We start from the raw sequence: 16,090 nt of genomic DNA, 5'->3' as shown, positions 1-16,090 counted from the left end.
CCAGAACGACTTAGCCACCTTGCATTCCAGTGCACGCTGAGCTGACTAAACGCCCATCTGTCCAGAAGTTAGACCGCATGAGGTCAGGGGAGCACCCAAACCTTGAGCCATTTCTCAAGTGTTCCCTGCATTGTAGAGGTGTTACACTAGAGATCAAACAATCCGAAGCCTCCTGTATTGGGGTTACATCTGCTTGAAAAACGCTACAGTGATCTGGAGGCCTGAACTTTATGTTGATGGAGAATTTTTTCTTTTTACTCTTTTAAATGAAAACAAAAATTCTATCAGCTGTCCGGTTAGCTAGAAAGAAAAAGCTTAGAAAAATTCTCTGGTGAGATTTTAAACCAACGTACCTATACAGAAGTTTACCTAATTTAAAAATATATATGTTGGTACTTTTTCGGCTGATTTGGTACATTTTTTTTGCCATTTGGTACAAAATTAAAAAACGCATTTAAATATCATCCCTGCTCCATCTATGTATCAAACTTTTTGAAGCCGCGTACATACATACATACACCTATACATAAATTGTATGTATGTACTGCATAAAAAAGTAATAACCGACTATGACAAGAAGGCTTTTATTGTGATAATCTCTTTTGCTTTTATTTAAACAAACAAAATTCTACTTTGTTTGCTTCTTCTGTTTTTTGTTGAAACAAAGCCACTACACAATTATTCCATTAGAATAGTAAACGAAATGAAATTATAATCATCTAAACATGTTACCTAAGTAAATTTGATTTACATTGCTCTGGGTCAGTGCTTCACTTACTTGGATGCGAGAGTAGAAGTCCCAGTATGTTCGAAAAGAAAGTTGAACTATTTCAGCAACTACTTTGACAAATGTACTTCTAATGGGGCAATATGGGAGATGAGATGTATATATATGCGAGTAAATATAACCAACATATGTATGTATATTTGTATGCTTATACTACATAGAAGTAAAAGAGAAGAAACCTGAAGGCATTTAGTTTTATTTTTTTTATTTTTTTGTAAAACAAATGTAAGAGGCTATATGTATTTGTGTACATAGCCCAGTTCAAATAAGCTTGTCAATCAACTGCCACAAATACCTTCAGTTTAAGTAGCTTCCACTGATGCTTTAAGTAAGTAAATAAGCTAAGGAAAATGGCTGAAGGATAGTACGACCGACAGCAAACGAAAGAGCGTCGTTGAAAAATTACGCAAAAGATTTAAGTAAAAATAAATTGGCTACTACAGATATGCGACATGGGAATTCGAGTACGCAGCAGTTTTTGAGACAACTTCATTTTCTACAAGAGTGCGTACATACATATGTATGCATGCATGTACTTTTATACCTACATATGTATGTATGTATTAAATTCATTACCCAACTGAAATTTTTGCAGTGAAGCAACACTGCTTTCCGTAGGATACAAATTTTACTGAAAAGCACCTTGCCATGCCGCCAAAGTTTAATGGAATCACTAATCAGATCTTGTCAGCGGCCGATAGCATGATTTTTTGAAATACCGGAATTGACCGAACTGCATTTAGTGCGGGAGCTACACTGCGCTCTCCCCTTTTCCTTGAAAACTTCTACCTCATACCTGAGCGAAGGAATCGGTGCATACATACATCCCTAAAAAGAGTAAATGGGAGAGTGGCATCCTCTGGTAAAATGACCAATGAACACCACGGATGAGTCAAAGTTGTACGGCAAGGTTAAAGGAGGTGTATTCTGTCAGTAACTCGCCGTAAACTTCATTCTCAGGCCGCCAGATGTCTTCAGCGTTTTTTAGGCAGACGTGGCTGCTAATACAGAGGCAGCCAACTGTCTACACACCAGTTTTCCATCGTTTAATCTGATGCCCAGGCAGCAATCAGGGCCTAGTCTACAATCAACAAAGCAGAACGCTGGACCTCTCCCTCGATCGCCTCGGTTTACTTCATGCCTGATGAATGGCTAGGCAGGATACCCTCGAAGTCATCTCTTTGAGCAGGAAGTTCATAGGGCGTAAAGTCGGCTCAGCGAGCGTGTGGCGAAACCTCCGACATGGAAATGTTCAAAGTTCTTCTGCTGACTAAGCACCATTCGGAATGATTCAATTGGATCAGTAAAGTAACCCCCTTTTTCAAGATATGAAGCCAGCTTCAGCTTTCTCTGTACTAACTAGGTAACCAAACATCTGAGCGTCTGTATAGACTTTTCCGTTCCATACGACGAAACGGGCACCCAGAGACTCAATGGAAGAAAATGATTATTTCCTTTCCAAGTGCAAACCAGGAGAGTACCGGTCTATATGGATATGGCCTGTTTTGATGACCCTCGTTCCAACAGATGGCAAAAGTAGATGAAGGTTCTAGAATTGAAATCGCATATGCCCGCATTCGGAAATAAGGATATAATGTTGAAGTCTTTGGTTCATCAGCCAGGCTTGATAAACGAAGGTCCAATGCGCTCATTGCTCTGGAACACTCCTGACACCGGCTATTTGTGGGGATTATTTCCGATCACTGCCTAATACCAATAGAATGGAGTCTCTGATGAATGTCTAGTGTCTGAGTTATCGATGCGACTATAAAACAGTAAGCGACTTACACTCACACTGCCAATATATCACATAGTTTATCCAGGCTCTTTATTGAGAGTTTCATCGGAACACGTTATTCCAAATATGATCTTGTATTTGAGTACGGAAGTTGCAAGCCGCCCAGAGTACTGGTAATATACCTAATGGACTTAAGTCATAGTTACTATTCCAGCTGGGTAAAAGAATACCAGCGCAGAAAAGTCTACCAGTGTGTTCGCATAGCTACTTTTTTGGCTACGCCATTCGCTAAGCTGCACAATTCCAACTACGTTTTCAAGCCAAACAATAAAAGGAACTGAAAAATAAATCCTTTTATAGCCAGCCTAACCCATTGATTGCTCGCGTCAGCCAACAGAAAAGTAATATTATCTCAACACAATACAGCCAGCCAGGCAACAGCGATTGCATAATATGTAATGAAATTAAACAGAATAAAGAGAAAAGAAGAAGAAAGGAAAATAAGATTTTATGGCAAGTGTATTAGCTGCCGGCAAAAGGATGTAGGCGAAGCTAGCTAGTAAAACTTTTGGTTCTAAGGCAAACCTTCAAACTTCATACACAGGCAACAAAGGAGACGAGAGCGAGAGACAAAGTAAATAACTGTTGAGACAAAGTAGAATGAATAACATAAATTGAAATGAGCAGTAACGTCAAAGGAGCTACGTACATATGGAAAACAAGTGAAAATCGTCAGCAGAAGATTTATGCCACAGCTGAACTTTTTTCCCCGTTTTGTTTTGAAACGGCCATACACCACATCAAAGAAGTAAGTAGAGTTCGAGTTATAAAAGAATATGCCAGTATGTACCCATACATATGCACGTAAATGGTTTAGCAGCCAGGCAAATGGTTGTTATATATGGTATACGTTTGGAATTCGCATAGGTATAAACTTACATTTATGTATGTATGTACATAGACATGGCGGCTACAGAGTTTTGTATTTGTGCTTTGGTTGGCAGTTGCCTCAGGAAAATCGATATTTCAACAACAATGAGCAAGAGTGGCATGACACAGAGAGCTATAAAACGACAGTTATACTTACGACGACAACAGAAGCAAGCAGTATAAATAAAACAACAGTAACAAATATACATACATATCTACAAATAAAGGTAGTTTAGAGCAAGTGTAATAGTCAAATGGAAAATAGCGATTGAATTTTCTATTTGAACCATTAGCGGTTTAGTTGGCATAAATGAAGCGAAGACGTTAAACATGTACATTAGGGTGGTCCAAAACTACATGGGCGGGAGGGGGGTTTAAATGTTTAGCTCTCGCACCCTAGGATTTTTCTAAATGGAAAACAAGAACACTCGTTTTTTTACTTATATTTAGAACTGCCCATGAAGTTTTCCATGTATTCTATATGCTGAAAAACACTTTCTTCCGGAGATTTCAATTATAATACCCAATTTTTTATTTAACCATTTTTAAATATAAAAAATTTTTTATAGGTCCCTGAAAAATATATTTTAATCAATACATTGATCATCTATACCATTTCTACGAAAAAGGATTTCTTCGCCATATAAAATACATAAAAAACTTCATGAACTTTGAAGCAGTTCTAAATATAATTTTCTTTTTAACAAAAAATACGGGAATTATTTTTTCCCATTTAGAAAAGTCCTAGGGGGTGAGATCTTAATGTTTAAAATTTTTAAATGTTTTTTTTTATTTTTACCACCCTAATGTACATACATGCATAATACACTGAGATGCTTTAAACAATTTGATTCTCTCATCGAATGCAAATATGAATACGAATCCATGTAGAAATATTAAAGCGAACACGAATACAAACACATAGGTAGTTACTAGTACGAACACGAATACGAATGTAAATATGAGTATGAGTATGAATACGAGTACGAACAACAACCAGACTACATATGAACAGTGAGCAGTCGATCAAGCTTCTCCTCAATGCCTATTTTCCATGCAATTCGGCCCAGGAGAGGCGGGACCTGACGGCATTATAACCGCCCAGTTAAAAAAAAGTCTGGAAGTCGTTGGCTGTGTTGAATATTCACTAGTTGCTTCGCAAGAGGGTACATCCCCAGGGCTTGGTGAGTGGTCGGGGTGACGTTTACACCAAAAGCTGGAAATAGTTCTCATATGCCTCCCAGTGATTTCACACCAATCATTCTCACTTCGTTCTTTCTTAAAGTTGGTATATCTGCACAAATATTAGGAACGGTATCACTTGCGTTCACCTGTCGATTGAGGAAGGCTTCAGTGACTCTATACACCTGTAGACGGGCAATAGGTAAGAGATGTGTGGCTGGAGGTAAGCACGGTTTTCAACTTTTTGCGCGATAGGTCGAAGCTTGACAGAAGGCAGGGTTTAGGCTTCCAGATCATTGTAGTCGATTGGCTGTTGTTGTGCGCATGGGCGGTAAGGGAAGTTAACATCTACACAGACAGCCATCGCAGAAAACTGCGTAGCTGATTAACAGGCCAGAAGCGGCACCCTCGAGGTGGTATCCCAAGAAAAGTGAGAGTGGGAGTCCCCTTTGAATACTTGCGAACTTTTCTTGGAAATATGGGCCTCGGGACAACTCAGCTAACGGTGGGAAAAGACCATTGCATGTCAAGGGATTTTATTATGCTCACGAGCTCGTATCTCTCGATTCTGTTGGCTATGTATGGAGGACAATGAGGTGGAATCATGTAAAAGCCTCTTCCTATTACGGCCCGTTTTTACTAAATTGCGCCTTAGGCACTTCGGTTCATACTTTATAGCTTGTTCGAGGGATCTCTTACGTTCGCTGTGGTATCACACAAAGGACCAACGCTCTCGGTCTAGGTGAGTCCCTTAATCTAACCTAACGTATCTCTCATAAATACATATTTCCAAATATCTCGACTTCTGCATCACCGCCTAGAGGGTAAATTTTTCGCAACGCTATTTTTACACCTATGAGTAATGTGCCCACCAAAATTGAAATAAATGGATATAGAAATATGAATTTTCAAAATTTTTCTCCTCAACTTGAAAACCTATAAGTTTTTTTATAGCCTAATTTGGTTATAGTCAAACTTGTATGGGCCCGTACTCAAGGCTCTCCTTGTGCTTGAGGTTAAATCATCTCTAGTCTTTGGGTACGTTGAGGACCTTAATGCCTTTGCTGAAAAAAAATATTTAGCTACTTTAACTGCCAGATCAAAAGGTATAGAGCGAAACGAGGTAGTGGTAGACTTAGCTAGGACACCAAGCATAATTGGGGTTACAACAGACATAGGCTTCTTACTAAGCTGCCTTAGGGAAACTGAGGATTAAAAGGGGGCATCCTCATTGAACGTTTCAGGCTAAAAAGGCACATACATAAGTTAGGAAGCTGGCCATATATAATCCCAACGATCTTAGGCTCAATGTGGCCAAAGGATAAGCACATGCGCTGCCTACCTCCGAAAACACTTTTGAACTTGTTGGTGTGTGTGAGCCTAAATGAGGTGTTGTGTTGAGTGAATGGCACAATATATCCGTCAGGTTGCAGTACATGTCACTTTTAACTATCTATCTAAATTTTGCTATAGGAAGCAAGGCGTCCTTTCCAAAAAGAGCGAACCATTGCAATACGAGAAACGTTAGATTAAAGCAAGCAATGTGTACCTATGTTGTATTCTTTGAAAAGGGGGTTTGAAGAAAAATGTGGCTGCTGTAGCGATAGAGTTTAAAAATATCTACTAATCATCGACCCCAACATTTTAATATTTTACACTCTTACCTGATAGGCAAAGCAAGAAAAAAATCTTAACAAATTCAATTCTATTAATAAAGTACAGAGTTTTGGAATACTTGGCGCTCTTTCTAGCAGCGAATATTTTTCCTTTCTTGTACATAGTACATACCATGATCATAGAAAATTAAATTTGGAATAGAAATGTAAACCATTAACTAATATGTTTTGCCACATATCCAAGGCGAAAGCAAACCAAACTTGGTCAATGTACGATTTTACTATTTTTACAAAGTTCAAACTATTTTCATTTCATGTCTTTCACTCCAAGGTATATGTATAGCAAATGACATCACGACCTCTAATTACTCGTACACGCGTTGATGAGAATGAACGTAAAAATACATATGTAGAACGAGTATGCACTTATGTAGTTAGATGCCATCTTGCGGGAATGTAAGTGGATATGTGTTAAAATACATACAATAGGGTGGGTCATTTTTTTACCATACGCGTATAGCATAGCAGCATTGTATGTGTAATTCTAAGCAAATTTGAAACCATGAGTCTAAAATCAATTTGGAGTTTGCCAAGTTGCGAAAATAGGTTTTGAAGAAAATGACAAAAATTTACGCTAGAATCCTTCGGTGGTAAACGCTCTTAGTTGAAAAAATCTCCCATACAAATTAAACCGCACTTACCTACGAACATACACAAATATCCGTATGTATGAATGTATACTTTTTTATTGACAAGCCCAATAGGCAAAGCTAAGAGCTCTTCTAAATAAACTCTTCTCTTTGTTAGTTGTACATATTAAAAGATCTTTGAATAGCCCTGCCGGCAAAAGAGAAAACAATCTCAGGAGAAGCGTCAGAAATCAGAAAGGCTTAAAAGAAAACATAATCAAACACGGAAGGCCTATTGCTTCAAAAGATCAATAAGAAGATCTCCTAAAAACACTAGTGCCTAAATTTAATGGTTTTTTTTTTAATCAAACTGCAAACAATTTTGAATTTGGTGCTTCGTGCGCTTTTTGGTGTGTTTTTTTTTTAAGTTTGACGACACCAAATCTGTAAATATTAAAAATAATGGAAGCAAAATTTATAGCAATCGTAAGTTTTGTAACCAACTTTACAAAAATGGAAACAAAATCCTAAAGAAACTTAAAAGAATACTCGAAATCGGCAGCTTTTTGACACAAAAAGATTAAAAAGTGAAATCAAAGTTCTTTATGTTTCAGGTGTCAAGCGGTCGGAAAGGAAAGCTCTTTAGCTCACGAGATCATAAAAGACTGCAGTGTATATTTAAACTACCACATAGTTCATGAAACTTCATTTTTTGTTTTTGCTTTCGTTTGATAGGAATTGTAGAAAAAATTAAGAAATTTTAAGAGAAAAACATTTAACATTTAAACTGTCAGCAAAAAATGTATAACTTTTTCTCAAATCTAAGCGAAACGGCAACGCTGGACACAGCTGTAAATTTGAAAATAAGAACAAGAATGTTAACGTCGCTTGGTCGAAAATATTTGAATTTATAGAAAACAGAATAAATTCGACCATCGAGCAAGAAACATTTATTTTTATTAATTGGAATCGGCATCCCTAAAAAAAAAAAATTATCATAAAAACTCCATTAAATACTACAATAAAATCTTGGTGCCTTTCTCGAGAAAAAACGCGATTTTTATTGGGTTTTAGTGCTTTTTCAAATTCAAAACTTGGCAAGACTTCCTAAAAAGCCTCTTTATTTCTTATTGTACCGCCTGGGAACATACATATGTATGTATGAGTGCATATTTATGTGTGCATTAGTATAGAAATGTTGGCGCACGGTGTCGGCCATTGCCATCACTGTATTTGTGAGATAAACAAAGTTAAGGATATAATATGGTTTGTAATTTATTTTTATTTCGATTTTACTGTGATGTTTGTTGATTATTTAACAACAAAATAGAAACCAAATTTGTGTATTTCATTACTTTTTTCACGATGAAAAAATTATTAATGTCATCTTATTTAAGAGCGTTTACAAGGTCAGTAAAAAAATTACGACAGCGTAAAATTCGACTACCACTTTTATTTAATTACGTTTGGGTATAGTTTGTAGGTCCTCCATAAATTGGCTGTTTCACAAAATGGGATAAGGCATTGACCACCCTTGCTTTCAAGGTACTATTCCACAATCCCCTACATAAGTCTCGCAAATCGAGTTTTTAGTTCCTTGGGAATAACGCCAGAAGTCCTCGTTTCCTTCGATTCCGCTGTGACCTGGTACCCGACATAGTGTCACCATCTTTCTGGCTGCCAAAAGTTGAAGCATGTCAAAACACTCGCTGGACTTCCGAAAGCTACTTTGTTAACGATTAGTTTGAGGTGTTCAATTCTATTTAGATTTTTCATGTAACGGTTGTTTATAACAGCCTAATGGCAGAGAGATAGGAACAAATATAGTACTTATCTATATTAGGGTTGTCCAAAGAGACACGAAAAAATCAACTTTTTTGAATTTTTTATATAAGAGATGAAGTTATGAAAAAGTAGTTAGTAAAATTTATGTTTTGAAGATCTCTAAATAATCTTATTGCTTCACAAAATATTTGCTCTTAACGATTTCATAGCACGGCGGCATGATTAAATATCAGCCGATTTTAAATTAATAAAAAATACGGGTCTTATTTTTTTTTCGATATTCTGCAGTGCCGGGCTGTAAAAAACTTTGTACCACCCAATGTATATACATATAGACATAATCGAAATGCTCAGAATGCAAAGCGAAATCGAATGAGCCATGTCAATCTGTCCGTCCATGCACACGATTACTCGACTTCTCAGCTAAATTTGAGTCGTATTTCCCAAATAGCAGTAGTTTTTCAAAACTTAAAAACGGCTATAATTCAATAGCTGTTGGAGCTTAATTGCTTAAATTATTTTAGCGGAAGGCTTCAAATATAATAGAAAAACCTACACTGTTTTTTGGTGATGTACCCTAATGTACATAAGGAGTGCGTCATTAGAAATTAGTACACTAAAAAACTGAGATACATTTTACAAAATCCTACCTGGAGTAGCTTGTCCTGTTGGCGGAAAGATTTTTCTGACCATGCAGTAATAAACAATTAGGGCACTGGGTATTTTCTCCGAAGCTAAAATTGCTGTACCAGAAAAAATTATGTCTTTTAGTTTCCAGACTGGCTCTAGCACTCGAGACCTTGGCTTGGGCAACTGATTCTAGCGCTGGCTATTCCTGGCAATTATTTCCTTGTCACCACCATCAGGACAAGCCCTGGCAAACGACTGCGATACAATGATAAACTATCAGGGCGCTAGGTCACATACCTAACCTAAATTATCTTTAAAATTACAGAAAAGGCCCAGTCTTACATTTTATATAAGGAATTGTAAGGGAATTCTTATTAGTAATTCGACAGTTCATTAGAAGGAAGCTGTCTAGAATCACTGGTCAGCGACTGATTAGAGAGAGCGTGACCTTTGTGTCTAGCGCATCGATAGTTCTCCTTGTCGGACGCTAGACGGAAGAAAGCAAATCTTACCAGCGCTTGTCCAAAATCGAGATTTGTTTTCGGCCGGGTGTATTTCAGTAACCACCGATCCAATTTTAAACATTTTCTTGAACTTTGTTGGCCTTCAGCACCGACTCTCCTTTCACTCTTCGTACAAATGACTCGAAACAATCCGCTAGCTGAGCAATTTCTCTTCCTGAAAGGTTAGTATTTCTTGTCAGCATGGCCTCAACCTTTTTTCTACCTGTTCCGTGCTTTCGATTTACGTTAATATCTGCCTTAAATGTTTGCATTATCCTGGATAGGGTATAGCCCAAACACAATGAAAACGACGAGCTACGGACCACAGCTGTCAAATTATTTTAACACGTACTCTTATGTAGATAATTATTTTGGCGACGACCGGACTACGCGACGACTGTGGTTGTGACCAGATTAGATGTTTTTCTATTTTTCCAGTGACAGATGAGGTTCTTCCTATTCTTTTATGTCAAACTCATACAAATTCATGATATCGCTGCCGCGTTCAAAAAAATCATGTCGTCATAGACAAAGCGTTTAGATAATGAAGATAACAACTTGGAAGCTGTGGCCCGTAGCTCGTCGTTTTTAATGTATTCAGAACTGTACTTCTGTTAACTTAAGGCACACTTGCAGGATGTCGAGTTATTTCTTTAACCCTGAGTTACCCACTCAGGGCAGGTTAAATTGGGTTACGGGTTAACTCAGAGTTAAAACGTAAAATGTTTAACCCAGCAGTTTTGCAGTGTTAATTTGCTAACTCTGTGTCATTCTGTCAAAAAATGTAAATAAAGCCGTTAAAAGTAAAAATAAGTTCAATTTTTCAATATATATTTGCATCGAGAAATATTCTCAATAAATAATAAAATGCTAAACGAGTTGTGGTGGAATTGTATTCGTTCAACATCAACGCTTTTTGTTTTTCTTTGAAGCTAGCTCCGTCGGTCCTTTTGTTTTCAATAATGTGCTTGCACTTTTATAAAATGTCGCACAAAAGCAAACTTTCACGCTTTGTGAAATTGGGAGCACGGAGATGCGGTTTCGCTTCGCTTTGCATGATTGGCTATGATTTTAAGATATATAAATAGTTCTTTAACGAAAATATCCAAGAAATTTCAATTTGCGCTGTGTAAAATTAATAAACAACAGGTTTTTGCTTACCTGAATTTACCTAATGTAATGAATGAGAAATCCTGATCCTGGTCTCCTATGTCTCGGAATGCTTGCAGTATTTAATAGATGTGTATGAAGATTTAATTTTAAACTAATAAATAGTAATTTATTGCATTATATTTTGATACTTACGAAATTTTTCTAAATTCAAGCAGCTATCACTGAAATTACTGAAGTACAGCAGACGAATATGAATAATCAAAACAAATGACGCAAAAAAGGGTCAATGATGTCAACCAAAATCAAAAATACCCGCCGGCAGGCAGAGTTAACTAGCTCGGCTTCAAATATCTCTTGAGTTAAAAAAAAATAACATTTTAACTCTGGGTTACTTAACTCTGAATTTGTAAATTTAACCTTGGATATTCTGCAAGTGGGCCTAAGTATTCCTTGCAAACCTTTTGAACGTATACTGCGGGTTATTTAAAGAAATAATTTGTTCACGCACTTCTTTTTCACTGCCAATTTCTCCACAAAACAATCGATGAGTAGATAATGAAAAGTAGAAAATAGTATTTGGCGTATTTTCCAAAAATAATCTGATAAAATTAACTATTTAAAATAGTCTGCGACTTAAATATTGAAACTATATATTCGAGGTATTCGCTTAAATTAGGAAAAAAAGTCTGGAAAGCTTCGGGGACTTTGTAAACGGCTAAAACTTGTGTGAAAAATATTTTCGAGTTTTTTAGCTTTATGCATGTTTTGGAATACCATTAATAATTACTACTTTTCACGTATTTTGTAAAGGAAAGGAAAGGGAAAACGTTATCGGTTAATTATATTTACAAACAACAATCTTCAAAATCTGCTGGTCATTTAGCCACGTCTCAAAGCAAAGCAACTTTTTCTACAATTTCAAGGTGTCACATAATGTAGTATTTGTGTATGTATGTAAGTAGATACATTTAAGTATACATAGGGTAGTTTTTCAACATACTATTTACATACTTTCATGCAGAGCCGTGTTGCCTTCGGTGTTTTTGCTGTTGCAGCAGACGTTGCTCACACGCCAAAATAAACACCATAAAAATGTTTTTGTATTTATTTTCACACAAAAACACAATAATTAATTGCATATTTTCAAAGTACCAAGCTGTTTACTGTTATTCGCACCACACGAAAAACACACGCACATCAATAATAAAAATCAATTTTTTTAAACAACTGACAAATTTTTGCTACGGCTAACGTTTTCCTACGTTGCGCTGCACTGCTTTTCACATTTTCAGCCACCAGCCAACTGGCCTTTTCACCCCGAAAAACAATTGTTGGCTTTTCCTTCTAGCTGCCCACACTACACCGCTCCGCACGCACCGTAACACACTTGCAACAAATTCGAAATTCGTTAAGGGCGTCCCTTTCTGTACGATTTCAATGTACTATTTTATAACACTTAAAATTTGGCAAATTGCAATTGTAAAAAAAAAAGCGTCAAATTCGCTGAAGCGCATCTAACTGCGCTTCCGCTTTCCGCTTCGACCAACGCCAATTAATTACTTTCTTGCTGTCAATACGAGTATTTAATTTACATATGTATGTACACACCTTAGCTTTCTTTTGCTTTGTACCACCACAATTATTTATTTTTTCATTAATTACTTAATTTCTTGTCACTTTCAGCTTTTGGCGAACTGACCAACTCCGAATGTCTTGGCGCACGACTTGAAACTGCATTCAAAATATGCTTTGTTGGCGTGAAAGACAGAATTTCGAAATATAAATAACCGAACCAAAGTGGCATTATTATATGTGTATGTTCGAAAGAGCACAGTAGCTAGGAGAAAATTTTGCAGCACATGCGCAATTTATTTGTTGTCATTTTCAAAATTTTACGCGAATGCGTATTAATTGTGCCCCCAAAGCGTCACTCCCCCACACACAGGTGTATTCATTTGCGAAAGACCAACCCTGCGCATGCATAATGCGCGAGCGAGCGGATGTGGAGAATTATTTTGGTTGTATTGATGCCACTCAGCGGTGGCTGTAAAAATTTTTGTTAGATATTTGCAAGATGAGTGACGAGTAGAAATGTTGGCGTTAACTACGAGAAATTTTTCTTGCAGACATTTTTGCATTGGGGAATGGAGAGAATTGTGAGTGTAGCCTTTTGAAATTCTTGCAATTTGACAGTTGTTTATTGGAAGTGTTCCATTTATCTGTTAAATTTGAACAACGCGAATCTTAAATATTTGAATACAAAATTCAAATTTAATGTAAAGTGAAATTTCTTTGATCATGTCAAATCGAACACTGATTGCAATCGACCATTTTTGATTTGTATGAATTTTGGTCAGAACTTTTTTTTATTACATAACAAAGTTCTGCCAACGGAAAAAATTAAAATTTTGTTGTCGAAAGTTAGCAAAATTCCAAATTTCACAATTTACGGGATTTTGAATGTTTAATTTTTAATTATCTCATAAACTAATACAATTACAAAAATAGTTCTGATCTCGTTTGAAAGGTGATATTTACAGGTCTATCCTGCACGTTACCGAAGATTTTGTAACTGGAAAATTTTATTATCAAAAAATGTTACCGCGATTCAGCAGTTCAGCTATGAAAAATTTTTGAAATTTTGGCATTGCATATTTCACGGGGCAATACTTTGTTACCAGCTTATGAGATTTATTTAGAGTTATAAAGAAAAATATATGTCAAAAACAACATTTTGAAATTAATAAAATCATTAAAGCAGAAACTTATAAAAATTTTTTACTCATTTTCTTTTGTACAATACCGTTTTTCAAAGATATCAATTTGTGAACTTTGATTTTTTTTTATTTTTAACTCATGTTTAACAATTCTTATTTATTTGAAAGTTATTTCTAATTTTGAGTTTGCAAAAAACAAAAATGTGTCACAGTTCAAAAGTTGACATCTGAAGCAAAAACTTCTTGTAAATTTCAAGATCTCTTAAGATCAGTTGGAGGTGTTTTATAAAAAAAATAAACTAGGACTTACCGTTGATTTTTGGCAATTGTTGATGGTGTGACGTATTTTGTTCCACAAAAATGTTCGAACATTTTTTATGCATGCATACCTACTTAAGTAGAAATTTTTTTTTATAATTTTGAATACAACATTTGTTGAAATTATTCGAGTCTTTATAGATCTTGTACAAAGTTTGAAATTTTTACTTACCCACATGGTTTTTGTTAGATAGTGAGCTATATTTACTTTTATAAACAAAAATCATAAACATTAAATAAACAAAAGAATAATAGCCAAAACTTGTTAAAACGTCGCGTCCCTATTAGTTTGCCCGCCACTGAAAGTACCCGTATTGCAAAAATGTACATCAAGCACGTACATATATCCTAGCCGTTTATCTCAAACGCTTCAATATATATGTAGAAGTTAAACAATGTTGGGGATAGGACACCAACCTATGTAACCCCTTGCTTAAACCTTCTTGGTTTGGATGTTTGATCTCAACAGAGGAGGAGAGAGGAAGGCCTCCTCTGCGTTAGAAAAAGCAGGTGGAGAAGAACTTGTCTTCACTTTGTATCTCCAATTGGCGTCTGTTAGAACAGAAGCGGTTACAGCGCCAATAAAGAAGAATTTCGAAAGACATTTTTTTGGCCCTTCTACGGGGTCGCCTTTTCAAATTTATCATCATATCTTTGGCATTTACAGTCGATTCGAATCCAAATTAAATATTTTTCCCGAACGTAGGGGTCTCTTTTGGTAATTTACCTTGGGCATTTATAGTCGGATCTTAAAGTATGATATGTATATGGACTTTTTTCTAGACGATACAATTTTTTTGTCCAAAGTTCATTGATCATAAGTATACCGTGCTAGTACTTACCCACCAGATCTCAGTTCTTATCACCGCGCCACCCTAATGTCAGTAAATCAAAGTTATAAAAAATCATTAAACTTATGCTGAGGAAGTTTTTTTGGCTATTCCAGTGGAACTATTAAAAAAAGTTTCTTGCCGAATCTAGGTGTCGCCACATAATGTAGGTACAAGGCGAACCGTATGTCGAAATTACCTTACAAAAATACTTCAGACTCGCGAGTGTACTCCGGCTTCTTTTTGTTGGCTCGTAAGGTGGTACAGTCTAATGTACATTTGTATGGCATTTATAAAATTTCCTTGGAAGCAGTATCATTTCGATCTTGGAGGTGTTAATACAATCCGAACTTTACACAAACCATTTACTTGTAAAAGTAAAATAAAATTAAATTCGAAAAAAATTATATTAACAACAAAATTTTAATTCAACAGCTTTTCATGGTCTAGTTTTCCATAACAATAATTCTCGATAACTCAACCACTTCCACCATATCATTTAGCTACATATGTACATACATATATACATACCCCGAATGGAACTGCTTTGTCTAGCTCTTGTTTACATACATTTTCAGCAGCGTAAATGACAAACTTTGATGTGGATATGTATTGAAGTGCATATCTATTTATATATACTAGTGTTCGCCCAGCGGTTGAAATTCAACCGATAAAATTAAGGATAGTTTATGTAAGTTGAATGAGCTAAAATAACATTAGTTGGAATGGGTTAAGTGGAGGGGAGTTTAGCTTAGTACTTGGTATAACATAACATAAGAATAAATAACATAACATATGAAGCATAACACACCACAATATAACATCGCACACTCTTCAGTTGTATTTCCTTTTTATCCCTTTTTTCATCTCTATCTAAATCTTATTTATTTTGGTTCATTTTATGCCAAATGATGTTGCCTTTGATGCCACATCAAGTGATATCATGTCATGTGGTGAAATTGGGTGTGGTGAGCTGCGGAGTGGTGGAATTGGGTGTAGGAGTTACGGTGTGGTGAATTTAGGTGTGGTGGATTCAGGTGTGGTGAGTTAAGTTATGGTGAGAAAGTTGAGGTGTGGTGAATTAAGGTGTGGTGAATTTTGGTGTGGTGAGTTGAGGTGAGTTAAGGTGTGGTGAGAAAGTTGAGGTGTGGTGAGAAAGTTGAGGTGTGGTGAATTAAGGGTGGTGGATTTAGGTGTGGTGGATTTAGGTGCGGGGGTTAAGGTGTGGCGAGTTGAGGTGTGGTGAATTTAGGTGTGGGGAGTTAAAGTGTGGTGAATTAATGTGTGGTGAGCTCAGGTGGAGTAAGTTTTT

The 16,090-nt window shown here is 36.2% G+C and overlaps 3 protein-coding genes across 17 annotated transcripts in view; 2 read left to right on the top strand and 1 right to left on the bottom strand.

Moving 5' to 3' along the window:
- Positions 1–12,692, bottom strand: part of LOC118739578 (F-box/LRR-repeat protein 16-like) — a gene marked incomplete at its 3' end in the record, with an annotated part of 46,032 nt that extends 33,340 nt beyond the window's left edge. The window contains 1 exon segment of one of the 4 annotated variants that reach the window (XM_036470980.1): positions 12,522–12,692. 4 annotated transcript variants of the gene reach the window in all.
- Positions 1–16,090, top strand: part of LOC118739585 (2-(3-amino-3-carboxypropyl)histidine synthase subunit 1-like) — a 180,935-nt gene that overhangs the window by 43,943 nt on the left and 120,902 nt on the right. The gene's annotated exons all lie outside the window — the stretch shown is intronic.
- The window catches only part of LOC118739589 (F-box only protein 32-like), a 159,046-nt gene that overhangs the window by 54,639 nt on the left and 88,317 nt on the right, over positions 1–16,090 (top strand). The gene's annotated exons all lie outside the window — the stretch shown is intronic.

The sequence above is a fragment of the Rhagoletis pomonella genome, unplaced genomic scaffold (genome assembly GCF_013731165.1).
Source record: "Rhagoletis pomonella isolate Grant_MI unplaced genomic scaffold, Rhpom_1.0 Rhpom_scaffold_00005, whole genome shotgun sequence".
NCBI lineage: Eukaryota > Metazoa > Arthropoda > Insecta > Diptera > Tephritidae > Rhagoletis > Rhagoletis pomonella.
This window is presented reverse-complemented; position numbering and strand designations above follow the sequence as displayed.